The sequence below is a fragment of the Psammomys obesus genome, unplaced genomic scaffold (assembly GCF_907164565.1).
Source record: "Psammomys obesus unplaced genomic scaffold, mPsaObe1.curated_primary_1811, whole genome shotgun sequence".
Taxonomy (NCBI): Eukaryota; Metazoa; Chordata; class Mammalia; order Rodentia; family Muridae; genus Psammomys; species Psammomys obesus.
In genome coordinates, this window is record NW_026593286.1 from 4,567,364 (window position 1) to 4,580,942 (window position 13,579).

Genomic DNA, 13,579 nt, shown 5'->3' on the forward strand with positions numbered 1-13,579 from the left:
CCCCCCCCCAAGAAAGTGGGATCATTGCCTTTATGATAAGAGCAAAAGTTATGCGAACTTTATTTCTGCTACTAAATCACAGAACACCAATCTGCTACACCAACAAGGGGAAAATAAACACGCGTTAAGCCCAGCCCGGTATTCCTTTTCAAATCTCACTGTTCCACAAGGCTCCACAACCTTCTGCGCACGCAGAGCGCCAGCCAGCGTTCCACCGTTCCTCTCGCGCGGCATCTGCCGCCGCTCCACACCCGGGAAGGGCCAGCGCCAGCCGGTCCCCCAGTCCGCACCGCCAAGACCCCCAAAACTTGAACACTGCATCTCCAGATTCCAGCTGGGGGGCTCCTGGTCCCCAAACTGCGACCCTCTAACAAGCCACAGTCGGCGGCGCAGGGCGGCTTCCCGGTAAACAGCACTCACAGAACAACGCTCCTCTATCCCAGCCGCTCCCACCCGCACACCCCGGCGCTGTCACCTCCAGGCTGCTCGGCCACTCGATCGCCAAGACAGAAACTGGAGTTTTCAATTTCATCCTCCAGGAGAGCTCTCCGAAGAAGTTGAAATGTGCATTGTCACCAAGTTTAACCCGGAGCCGCGCGCCCTCGCTCCTCCCCAGAACCGCCGCGCGGGTGGCGCCGCGACCCCTCTCCGCCCTCCCCGCGCCCCAGGCCCTAGCGACCACGATCGGCAGCCTGGGCTGGGCCGGGACCACAGAGGGCAGGGAACCCGGAGCCCGAGGGGTTCGGAGCGGCCCCGGGCTTGCCGCGCCCCTGCGCCCCGGATGCCGCCCGAAGCCACACCGCGCGCGAGGGAAGGGTGCGCCGTCCGGCCCCGAGCTTCTCGCCGCGCCTACCTGGCTCGCATGGCGCCCCACGGGTCCTGCGGCTCCCTCGTCGTGCGGGGCTCGCCCGGCCGGGGGCGCGCGCGGCTCCGAGAACCGCGGCGGCGGCGACCGAGGCAGCCGAGGTGGTGAGGAGCCTGGACGCCGAGACAGCCCGGAGCGCTCGGCCCCCGCCCGCGGGCGCAGAGGTGGTCTGGGCCGGGGCGGGGCGCAAGCGCGGGCGGGGCCGGGTGGCAAACAGCGGGCTCCAAGAGGGAGGAGCGTAAGCAGAGAACGCGGGAGGGGCGGGGCCACGGCTGGGGCGGAGCGGAAGCGAGAGGCGGGGTCGAGCCCAGAGGGGGGCTTAGGGACCCGGGGTGGAACCTCACTCTGGGGGCGGAGTCTCCGGCAGAGAGGCGGGGCCTAGATGAGACTGGGGCGAATGTGGGCGGGGCGTGTTCAAAGGGGCGTGGCCAAGAGAGGCTGGGGCTAGTAGGGGCTGTGCCTGGAGTAGGGGGAGGGCAGTTTTTAGCAAAGGCGGGGCCAGGCTGAAGGAGGCGGGGCGCCCTGGAGGGGCGGGGCCGACCGAGCAGCTTGGTAGACTAGCTCTGGGGCGCGATTCCCGCCAACATTCCTTGTGTTCCTCCGTAACAGAGCCAGCTGAGGGATGGAGGTTGGGACCTTGGAGGTCTTTGCCCCTGTACCCAGAGATGTCTGGTAGAGAGCGCCGGTGCTCGCTTTTGGTGGAGCCTCCCCCCCCCCCCCCCCCGGCAGTGGTTAAACAGTAAGAGGGAGAAGAAAACTCAGCTTAGGGAACAACTACAAGGGGAGGAGAGCTGCCCGCTGGGCGGACTACAAACTCAATACATGTCAGCGTATTTACACTTTCTCTGCCCAGGCTTCCCTGGCACAGAAGTAGACACTCGGCGTGAGCTCAGTGAATGAACCACTGCGAGGCAACGGAGCAAAAGCCCACGCTTGGCTGCTCTCATGAGTCATCTCAGAAGAGTGGACAGAGGCTCGTAGAATTGATTGCCTCAGTGAGGTCAAACCAGCCTTTGACAGCGGTGACAATGAGTGTCAGGGAACTGAGGCTGCGATTTGGAGCCAGGAGCAAGCATATCTTTAATGTTGTCACAGATCCAAAGCCAGCAGCCCACTGAGTCTGTCCTCACTATCCTCGCTGGCGACAGATAGCGTTTTTTATTTTGAAAGTGACTTCAGACGTTAATGCAGATTGCTATATTCGTCAAGATCACATGGGGGCCTCAGAGTCGGAATTCTAGTCAGGAGTTTTCTGTCTCCCATATTCTTTATGCTTCCCTTCCCCTCAGCCCGTGCACTCCAGTCTGGGAGCCCCCCCTCAGAGGAATAGGTCTTTTTTTTTTTTTTTTTTTTACTTTAGGTACAGTCCTGGTGGATTCCGGTCGACCTAGGGCTCAGAAGGTGGAATTTCATATTCTCTTAGAACATAAAAATGATATTGTGGAAAATGAACATGGAAATACAGCTGTAGACCTTAAAAGAAGCAGTTTCCAGAAGGCGCAGCTTAGCCCGGGAAGGGGGGGAGGGGACAAAAGCATCCAGACCGTGGAGGGCGTGCCAGGAGCCGGCCTGCTGCGCTGGGGTTGTTAGGCCTCTCCGTGACTCACTCACCTACAGGAGTCTGAACATTAAGTGCAGAGCATAAGTCTTCGCAGAGCGCCTAGCACTTAAGCCGTCACTAAATATTAGCTATTTGTGTTGCTGCTACTTCAAACGACTAAGTCTAAACCATGTCAGAAGGAGGGAGATTATGAATGGACATGGGGAGGGGAATGCAGCTCAGGTGCTAGAGTACTTTCCCAGTATGCACAAAGCCCTGGGTTCCATGATCTGCACTAAAGAAGCCGGATGATGTGGTGGCTCAGGCCCTCATGAGATGGGAGAATGGGGATTGAAGTTCAAGGAAGGTGGACGCAGGAGGACCACAAGCTGAAGGTCACACTCCACTAAATAAAGCCAAGGTCAGCCTGGGATGCAAAAGACCCTGCCTTGAGGACTGGGAAGATGGATCAGAGTTTAAGAGCATCAGTTTCCAGCTCCCTCATGGTTACTTAGAACCATCTCTAAGTAGAGTTCTAGGGGATCTGACACACTCTTCTGCCCTCCACGGGCACCAGGCAAACACATGGTAGGCACAGACATAAGTTCGAGAAAGCATTCATTTACATAAAATGAAAATAAATAATCTTTTAAATAAAAATCCTGGGGCCTGGGAAAACAAACATACAAACAAACAAACAAAGACCTCTTGGGTTAGGTGTCATATGCTTTAATCCCAGTATTAAGGCATACTGGGAAATCCCAAGAAAGAGGAGGCAGGAGGATTGTGAATTCGAAGACAGCTTAGGACCTACAGCAAGACTGACTCTGTCTCAAAAGAAGAAATGTTTATAGAACATTGAAAAAGACAAGCGAGTTGTAAGTGATCAAAGGTGTAAAAAGATGAGTCCTGAAACACTGCACGTGGCCCAACACATTAGAGGCACTTCCCTGTACTGAGGAGAAGGCTCAAAAGGGAGCAATGAGGTGAGTAAGCTCAAGCATGGCCTAGGCAATGCTCAGGCAGCCGGAAGTGAAGGTAAGAGACACACCACACATCAAAGTATGGAGCTGGGCAGAAACCCAGGCTGCAACAGAAGTACTAGATACTTTGTCTGAGAGCGCAAAGGGCCTGAACTCCAGGGTCCGCTCGGACAGAGTAAATTGTACAGTCTTCAACCCAGCCTGCCTCCTGGGTGAGGAACAGATGAATCCATGATCTTGAAGCAAAATAAGGAAGAGGAAGAGAAGCCCACTTCTCCCTACTGTAGGTCAAATCTGGCTCTGGAAGAACTGAGCCAGGGAGAACACCGTGCGTCTGGGCTAAGTCATCCGTGAAACACTCTGTGTGTTCCGGAAGGAGTGAGGCCTCTAGATAGGCTTCCTGTTGAACTGGTGCTTTCTGATTTGCTCCCTATAAAGATCTTTAAGACAGAAGGAAGGAGAAAATGAGCTACCCCAAGCAGTCACCATGTTCAAGCATTCAGCGAGAATTACTGGTACAAAAGGGATAGCAAAATTTGCGTATTTCAGTACAAGAATAGTGCTCCTTTGTCTCTCGGATTAAAGAATTCCAAGATCTGGGCACAGTGTCACATACCTTATTGTCCCATCATTTGGGAGGCAGAGGCAGGAGGATCAGGAATTCAAAGTCAGCTTCTCTTACAGAGTAGGTTTTAGGTCAGCCTGGGATCTGTGAGACCTTGTCTCAAAACACATGCAAAAGTAAAAAAAAAAAAAAAAAAAGTTAGAGAAAAGTGCGGTATAAATGTAAGCATTGATCCTAAATCAAACTGTTTCTTAAAATTTCACGGAGAAGGTGGATTCTTTGTCTGTCTAGAGGCTCATTCTAAGCTTTGGGTGAGGATCAAAACTATGCAATACATACATATGTATGAATTTGATATATCTATACCTATAGATATATACATAAACACGTGCTAACAGACAGTGTGGTGGGCTGGAAAATCTGATCATCTGGGCTCAGATGCCAACTCCACCATCTGATAGCTGGACAACGCCAAGGGAGGCTACCCTGTGCCTGCTTCCTCACTTTAGGATAGGTGCAGGTGCCCAAGTGAGCAGAGGACGGATCAGCAGGTGAAAGCCCTTGTCATGTGAAGCCTGATATCGTGGGTTCAATCCCAGGACTCCACATGTGGAAGAAGCTGCCCTCTGACCTCTATACCCATGCTGCGGCACGTGCTGCCCTCTCCCCATAAATAAATAAACGTAAGGGAAGACTAAGTAAATGAATGAATATGGGGTGATGTTGGCAAGGACTGGCTGAGGTAACGCACAGGTTTTGCTGGGCATAGTGCTGAGTACACAGCACAGCACAGCACTTAGAGACTCAAGCCATCATTTACATGTTTATACATGACAAATAATTTTTGGTTCACACTAAATGAAAGTGAATGAGCCTGGTCGTTAAATAACCTCCAGATAGAGATGTCCTTTCAGAAGGGATGTCTATGCTGCCTTTAGGAAGCAGGTTAGTGAGGCTGTCCAAGACAGTGATTCAACTAAGTTCTGCATGGGTTCCGCTACAGACGTGTGCTCGGTGTCCAGCCTTTTGGGGATGTCTCGCATGTTGTTAAGCCTTGAGCCTGGAATTTACCCCAGAGAGTCATGTTTGAAATTCTTATTCCCAAGACTTGTGGTGCCATTTTTGGAAAGCTGTGGAACCTTTAAAAGCAGGGGTGCTACCTGGTAAAAGTAGGTCATTAAGGATGAGGCTTTCCCTGAGAGAGCCTGGCCCCAGGTTCTTGTCTTCTGTTCTGACTCCTCACTGCCCACGATGTTAGCAAGCCTCTCACACACCCCCTCCACCAGGAACTAGGCTGCCCCCTTCACCTTCTGAACTGAAAACCCTCTGAAGCAGTGAGTCAAAATTAATCTCTCTCCCTTCCTTCACTCATTCTCGCTATTAGGTATTTTGTTACACTGATGCAAAAGTCACTGACTTCTGACATCTGTGTCCAGGAAAGTGGGATAGATGCACAGAAAAGAGACCTGACATAGAATGCCTATCACTAAACCCAGCCATGTTCCATCTGCTCCAAAGCTGCTATCGTGCTAAGTACTCAGCAAAGAAACTAAAGTGCTCCCCGAGAACAGCAGCTCAGGCAAGAGCCATTCCCAGTGACCCTTCACTGTCCAAAACTCTGCAGACACTCTCTAGTGTGCCACAACGCTCCGGCCACCTGTAAGACACGCTCCACATAGGAGATAACCACTTAGTTATCAAAAGCCATCACGAACGTGTCTCTCCATCTACTGGGGTGCATTCTCAGCCACGAAATGAAAGTGATAATATTTCCTTAGAGGAAGGAAATGGATAAGGACCAAAACAGCGGTGTAAAGGGAGACATGGGTAAGTTGAGAGCTGCTAGGGAGGGAAGAGACAGTCTTCTTTGAAGGCGTGGCTAACCAGCGGGGGTTTCCCGTTCTCCTTGGATGACCCCGAACCCGCGCACAGAGAGGCAACCATCACTGGACTTCATGAGCTAGTGAAAATGCAACAGCAGAGGGCACGGAATTAGAAGGAAGATCTAGGGAGAGCTAACAGGTGAGTGGAAGGTGGACACGATCATGTATGAAATTCTCAAAGAATAAATAAAAAATGCATTTATATCCTAGCTAAAGAAGGGCTGAGGCAAACACTATCTGATGCTTTTCCGGTAGAAGGTAAGAGCCACAGAATAATATCTAGAGAGATAGTTCTGTGTACAGCAGCCCACAGCTGTTATCTGGCATTTCACAGAAACTGAGTCACCCGAATGAATGAAAAGATCTTCCAAGACGGGGCTGGAGAGTTGGCTCAACAGTGAAGAGCATGTATCGCTCTCCCAGAGAAGTAGAATTCAGTTCACAGTATCCTTATCAGATGGGTCACAGCCCCTATAACTCCAGCTCCAAAAGGATCCAACACCTGTGGCCTCCATGGGCGCCCCACAAACATACACATGCATACACACTCGTGAGCATGCGCACCCACACACATGCACCCACACACACAATTAAAAGTAAACTTTTTTTTTTTTAAAGAAAGATTTATTTATTTATTATGTATACAGGATTCTGCCTGCATGTGTGCCTGAATGCTGGATGGCAGCAGAGGGCACCAGATCTCATTACAGATGGTATGAGCAACCATGTGGTTGCTGGAATTGAACTCAGAACCTCTGGAAGAGCAGCCAATGCTCTTAACCTCTGAGCCATCTCTCCAGCCCCCGAAAAAATAAGTGTTTTTTTAAAAGAAAGAAATTCCCCTGGCTTACAGTGTAAAGAGAGATTGCCTGCCCTCAAAGCCCCCAGGGCTCCAGGCACAGCCTCACATCCATTTCGAAGACAGCATGAGGAAGAAAGCCTGAAGACAAAAAAACAAAAACAAAAACAAAAACAACAACAACAAAAAACAAAACAAAACCCCACACACCTCAGGTTTTCTGTGAGTAATAACTGTCCTTTTGCCTAAAATTCACATTTCAGAGATTGCCTGTTTAGCTGAATCTTCAGGAAACCCCATCCTTTCTTTGTGTTTGTTTTAGACTGACAATGCACCTACATGATGCTTAGGGTAACATTTTGAGTAGAAAGTTGTATTTATAACACACTAGTGTTGTAGCTTATCCTTTGTTAATAGCTATGAGCCAGGTGTGCTGGTGCTCGTTTTTAACCCTAGCACTCATGGGCTGAGTTAGGAGAACCTCAAGCCTGAAGCCAGCCTGGGCCTCACAGCAAGTCCTGGCCTTAAAAATTCAACAGCAAAATAAGCAAGTAAATGGACTGGGAGACGTAGCTCAGCTGGTACTTACCTGGCATGCACAAAACCCTAGCTTCAATTCCCAGCACCAGATAAACTAGGTGCCTGTAATATCAGACACGGGTAAGTAAGTAAGTAAATAAATAAATAAATAGTTGACAGCAGCATCAAAGTTAAAACATTAATATTTTAATCTGAGCATGGTGGCTCATGCCTGTAATCCCAGCACTCGGGAGACAGAGGCAGGCGGATCTCTGTGAGTTCAAGGCCAGCCTGCTCTACAAAGTGAGTTCCAGGACAGCCAGAGCTGCACAGAGAAACCCTGTCTTGAAAAACAGACAAAATAATTTTTTACATTTTAAAAAGCAACTCTCTTTCTCTCTTAACACCCACACTTAAATCTGTGTTAAATTTTTTTTTAAAATAAACTTCAACTTCACTTCCAAAAATAAAACAATGAAAGTCAGCTGTGATTCTAAAAAAGTCTCACAGCCAGGGCACGGAGGTCAACTGGATATGTGATATCAGCCACAGCTGAATTCTCAGAACTCAGACCTGAGGGCACACTACCCCGACACTCCTTAGCTTTTCTTGCTTTGAAAACAAATTCTATACATCCTGTCAGCATGAATCCAATTTGAAATTCAGCCTAAAATGTTACATATTTTATTATTACGGGAAGAAAGCCTATGGCATACTGTTTGTGGTAATGCTGCTATGACTATTTCTTATGTCTCTCAATCTCACTTTGTGCTGGAGATCAAACCCCAGACCTTGGCTAATACTCCAAGAAATCCCTCTACCACTGAGTGAAACTCAGAATACTTCTTCTTATATCCATTATCAGATTAAACAGTGAGAGATGCTGATCTATAATTTACGTTTTAGCATTCCCTCATTTTCATGACATTCTAGGTATGCGAGAGGAAAATGCGTATTTCAGAATCAAGTAAATAGATCCTCCTTTCTAAAAAACATTAAACAGAACCAGAAATGTCTACTTGGACTGCTGAATAATACCCTCTAAAGAGCAGCAAAGGCTATTGAGAAAGTATTTACCCTCTACTATGTGCCAACTCCTGGGCACGGCCCAGGATGAGTCCCAGAGAGACGGGCAGATCTGCTCATGCCACGGGAGTTCTAGTACGGAGAAGGAAAGAGCCACAAGCCTGTAACTGGTACTTTAAAGAAAACTCAAGGAACTGTGAAGGTAAAAGTAACTTCCCTGGGCTTTTGGGCTGGAGCAGGTCCTAGAAAAGTGAGGTCAGACCCAGTGGGCAAGGGGAGGGGTATGGTGGACAGGGCAGCCAGTACAGAAGCTTCTGGAACAACCGTGTAGGTACATAACCGAGAAGAAACCAGCGAGGTGGGAATGGATGAGGTGAAGTTGGAGGGGTTCTAAAGGGACCACGTAAGGAACCAAGAGTCATGGGGTCTCCAGACACTGTCTTAGTCTTTGCCACTTCCCTACCAACTCAGAGAATACAACTTCACCAAGAATTTAATACGACACTCCTATAGGAAAGATCATCTGATTGCATCAGAAAACATTGGGTGACTTGTTTGCCATTTTGCAAAATGTTTATTCTTCAAACTCTAAAACACTGAGTCTATCCATTTTGATGGCTATCCTTAAACACACACACGCATGCCCACACACAACTAGGATATCATAGAATCACTAGACTCTCAATGTACAATCCAGAAAGTCCGTGAAGAATCCAGAAAGGATGCAGGCAGAATGACTGAGGAAACTTCCGTAAATAACTCTAAATATTGATTGCTTCCCTCTTTTATTCACTTGGGCAGCAGGAACTATGTCTGGAGTGCTTACTGTGTGCCCAACAGTGAGCTAGGAGCTGAGGAAAGGGCCCTAGCGTTCCAGCCCCTTTTACCTGAGGAGCGCCTAGCTGCAGCGACTGACGATACTGCTGGACTGTGAAAGAGGAAGAGGATAAATCAATGGGATCAGGCCACTAGAACACAGAAAAAGAACAAGCTACGTACAGTGTTAGCAGAAGAAATAATAATGAGCAGAGGTAGGTGAAATACAGACCAGAAAAGCCACTCAGAAGACCAGTAAAAGGAAGAGTTGGTTTATTGAAGAGATAAAGCCAACAACCCTCAGCTAGACCAACTTCAAGGAAGAGAATGAAGACACAGTGAACCAGAAATGAAAGAGATACTACAACTGCCATAGAAATTCAGGCTCCCGAGAGAGTATTGTAAGTTACATCAATAAGTCAAGTGACCTAGATGAACTGCTAAGTTCCTGGATGAACTGTTCTAGTTTTACTCCATTATTGTGATAAATGCCATAACCAAAAGTAACCTAGGGAATAAAAAGGTTGATTTCTTGTTTAAGTGTTTCTAAGAAATTTTTACTGCTTATATATGCAGGGGAAGGGGGGGCGTCTAGTGAATCTGTTTAGTTTCAGGTACTTCCTAAGGCCGTTGAAATGTTTTATGTCATGAAGTATAACCAACTTCCCTGTAGGATGGAATGTTTCACCTCCCTTTGAATAAATATCCTGAGTCTTACCAAGCTTTCTTCCAAGATAGGATGTTTTATCTTAGATGGAAATGGCTACCCAATGATACTATACAGAGAACTTAGACAATTCTACATGTTAAAAAAAAATCTGATTGTAAAATGGGCAAGGGACCTGAAACAAACATTTCTCCAGTAGACTGTCAATATGTAAACACGTTGTTGAAGTATGTAAACATGCTTTAGGGAATGTAAACCACAGTGTTAGGTATCAACTCATAGTTATCAGACTGGATAGTATCAAAGAAATGAAAGATATTCAGGACAGGAGAGATGGACTCATACTGTTCTTGCAGAGGACCTGAGTTCACTTCTCAGCAGCCACTGTGAATAGCTCGCATTGACTCGTCTCTCCAGTTCCAGCAGTATCTAGCACCCCTGGTCTCCTAGGGCACTCATGTATATACCCACACACATACACATAATAAAAAAACAAAAACTGTAGAAAGAAAGAAAATAAAAAGCCAGGCCTAGTGGTTCAGACTTGCAATCCCTGCTATTCAGGAGGCAGATGCAGCAAAACTTCAAATTCAAAGCCAGCCTGGACTACAGGGTGAATCCAAAGCCAGTCTGGGCACCGTAGGGAGACCCTGTTTTAAAATGGCAAAATGCAAACAAATTAAAAAGCAATAAAACAAAATTTAAAAAAGCACTACACTGAGGGTGGAGCTAAGGGGAAGGAGGACTTAGTTTCCTTCTTAGGATGTTGGCTACTGAGGATGTAGCCAAGACCTTGGGTTCAGTCTCTAGCAATGTGCGCACGAGCACACACACATACACACAAATGCATGCACAAGCGGTCAAAAACCACAGAGGAATAAAAACACTCATACTTTGTTGGTAATGATGAAAATTAGCAGAGCTACTACGGAAAACAGTTCTGAGAGTTTTCTGCAAACTGATGATAGAACTAGCATGGTCCAGCCTTCCCACTTCTGGATATTTACCCAAGAGTTTTGAAATCAGTAGGTCAGAGGGTGCCCGCACTCCATGTCAGTTGTGACAGCATTCCCAACAATGTCTACAGAACAGAAGTTCTCACTGGCATGTGAATGAAGCAAAGAAGGGGCATATGCACAACTCAAATGCTACCCAGGCCTAAAGGGAGAAGGAAATTCTGTCGTTTCTGGCAGTCTGGATGAAACTGTAGAATGATTATGCTAAGTGAAATAAACCAGGCACAGATAGACAAATGCCACATGTTCTCACTTCTCTGTGGAATTTAATGTAACAGACACAGAGATGCAAATGGTAGTTATGGAATCGAAGTGTGGGTGGGAAGATGTGGACCAGAGGTTAGGAGGCCCTCCCTCAGACTAGGGCGATACGTTCAGTTGTTTTTCTTTTTCAAGCTCTGTTGTCCAGTGTGGCGAACACAGCTGTGTTAACGGCTGGTGTCGATCGTCAACTTGAAAAGATCTAGGTACATCTGTGAGCTGCTCTCTTAATTAGGTTGACCTCTGGCCATGCCCTGTGAGATTACTTTGATTAGGTTAATCGAGGAGAGAAGACCCGTTCTAAAGGTAGGCGGCACCGTTCCCTGGCCTGGCATCTTGTGCTGTGAAAAGAGAAAACTAGCTGAACAGGAAGCATTCACTTCTCTCTGCTTCTTAAGTGTTGGTTTGATGTGACTGGCCACCTCCTCAAGCTCCTGCCACCAAGATTTTCCTATCATGAGGGACTGTATCTCAGTGTGAGCCAATAAAAACTCTTTCTCCCTTGAGGTGCTTTTGTCAGGTACTTCATCACTGCAACAAGAAAATTAGTCAAGACATGGTAAATAACACTGTATTATACATTCCAAAATATCTAAGTATAATCGCAGATATTCTCACCACAGAAAAAGAGAGAGAGGAGCATTTAGGATGGACACGATAACTACCTGGATTTAATTACATGTGTATTCATGTATCATATCAGCAATCCATATGTAACTCATAAATATAATTATAATTTGTCAGTTTAAATTAAATGGTAATTATCTGTGACTGGAAGACAATCAATTTATGATTTTAAAAACCACAGACTGTTATGGATGTAATTCCTTTAGAAAACTCACTTAGTACATAACTTTTTCTCCCCTGCAAATAAAATAAAATGTGTGTGTGTGTGTGTGTGTGTGTGTGTGTGTGTGTGTGTGTGTGTGGTTTTGTGCGTGTGGGTGCAGTGCCTTCTGAGACCAGAAGAGGGCGTCCAATGTCCCATAGCTGGAGTTACATTCGGTTGTGAACTTTGCAATGTGGGTGCTGAGAACTAAACTTGAGTCTTCTGTAAGAGCCCCAAATGCTCACAAATCCTGAACCATCTCTCCGGCCCCCGCTTGTTGAGTCACTTTTCCTGGGGAGAAATAAACGTGTGCCCACCCCAGATAGAGCACCGATTACAGGCCAAAGAAACGGTTCAGCGAAGTCTGGCTTTACTGGAATTACATCCGGGAGCTTGCGCGACTCAAAGGCTGCTCATCACTGAAAAGCCTCCCAGCACGGACGACCACTCCCAAAAGCTGCATCCCTAAAGCTCCTCCCTGCTCAGCTGGAGGACAGCTTCATTGAAGACTTCTCTCTACTGCCTTTGTTTGCGGCTCACCTTCGCAGAGAAGCCTGGGAGCCTAGCGACTTTGCAGGCTTCCAGAGCCTTGAACGTTTTCTTTGCTTCCCCGGTCTTAAGAACCTCCCTCCTCAGCCAGCAGAGAATGTTTCTACCCAGAGGAAATAGCTGCCATCACCATCTGTGGGGTTTTCTTCTGTTGTGCTGTTCCACCCGCTGGTGGGCGGAGCTCTTCTCTCCAGTGTGCTGTTTAAGACGCTGTAAAGAACAAGCTCACAATCCCTTGCTCCCTCTCTCCTTCCCACGGTCCTCTTTCCAGCCTCCCTTCCTCCTTTTCTCTCCCTTGGTCAGAGCTTTCTCTACCTTTCAGCCACATAAACCACATTTCTATTTTCATTGCCCATTCTGGGTGGAGTCACAATCACGGGAACAGATTTGAGATTAATGGACCACTTCTGTCTGGCTGATGACTCTAGACCATATGTGGGTTTTGTTGTTGCTGTTGCTTTGCTTTGTTGTGGGGGTGTGTGTGTGCATACATTTGTGTATTTGAGGCTGGTCTCCAACACTGTGCACCCAAAGATGACCTTGAACTTTCGATCCTCCTACCTATATTTCCCAAGATCTAGGATTGTAGAACTGTGCCACCACCCATGGCATCTCAAGTGGTTTTTAACACCTGAAAAGCTAAGGGTGCTGTGCGCTCCTAGACTCCGGCGTGGGTGGGGGTCTCCCCTTTGCTAGAAACCTCCTCTTCATGTTACTACTTCTGTCACCTATTAAGAAAGCACTCTTGTGGCTGTGCTTCTGAGGGACTGACAATACCCAGCTCCAGCTTGTGGGAGGTTGGTCTGATGTGTGTTACTGGTTACACGTATCCTTGTTTTGTAAACCTGCCTAAGACATACCTGACTGGTTGATTAAACAGCCCAGGCAGGGCAGAATGGGGTGGGCGTGACTAAGGTTCCCAAGGCTTTGGGGTTCAAGAGAAAATCACTGGAAATAGACTGACAGGAAGAAAGGAGGAAGGAGGACACCACGATGGGTTAGCTTGGAGAAGAAACCATGTGGGCTGGGAGAAAGGATTCCAATAAAGTGTGGAAAGGCTCAGATGAAGAATGCAAGCATGTATTTAAAAGATTATGGATAGAAGATAGTTCAGATAATGAAGATTAAGGTGGGTGGCACTGGATGGGGGCCGAGAGGTGAATGGGGAGGTAGAAATACCGTCCAGCCCAAGGTAGGTAAGGCAATTATAAATCTAACAGGTGTCTGTGTCTTACTTTAGTGATAGCAGGTTAAATAACAC

The 13,579-nt window shown here is 47.4% G+C and overlaps 1 protein-coding gene across 3 annotated transcripts in view; it reads right to left on the reverse strand.

Annotated features, from left to right (window-relative positions):
• Positions 1-1,054, reverse strand: part of Sh3bp4 (SH3 domain binding protein 4) — a 77,635-nt gene extending 76,581 nt beyond the window's left edge. For 2 of the 3 annotated variants that reach the window (XM_055616906.1, XM_055616903.1), the window contains exon 1: positions 854-1,054. The gene's annotated coding sequence lies outside the window, so the exon portion shown is untranslated. Of the gene's footprint in view, positions 1-475; positions 498-853 lie in introns of those variants that run through there. The other variant, XM_055616905.1, reaches the window with a different exon arrangement.
• Between the last annotated feature and the right edge of the window lie 12,525 nt (positions 1,055-13,579).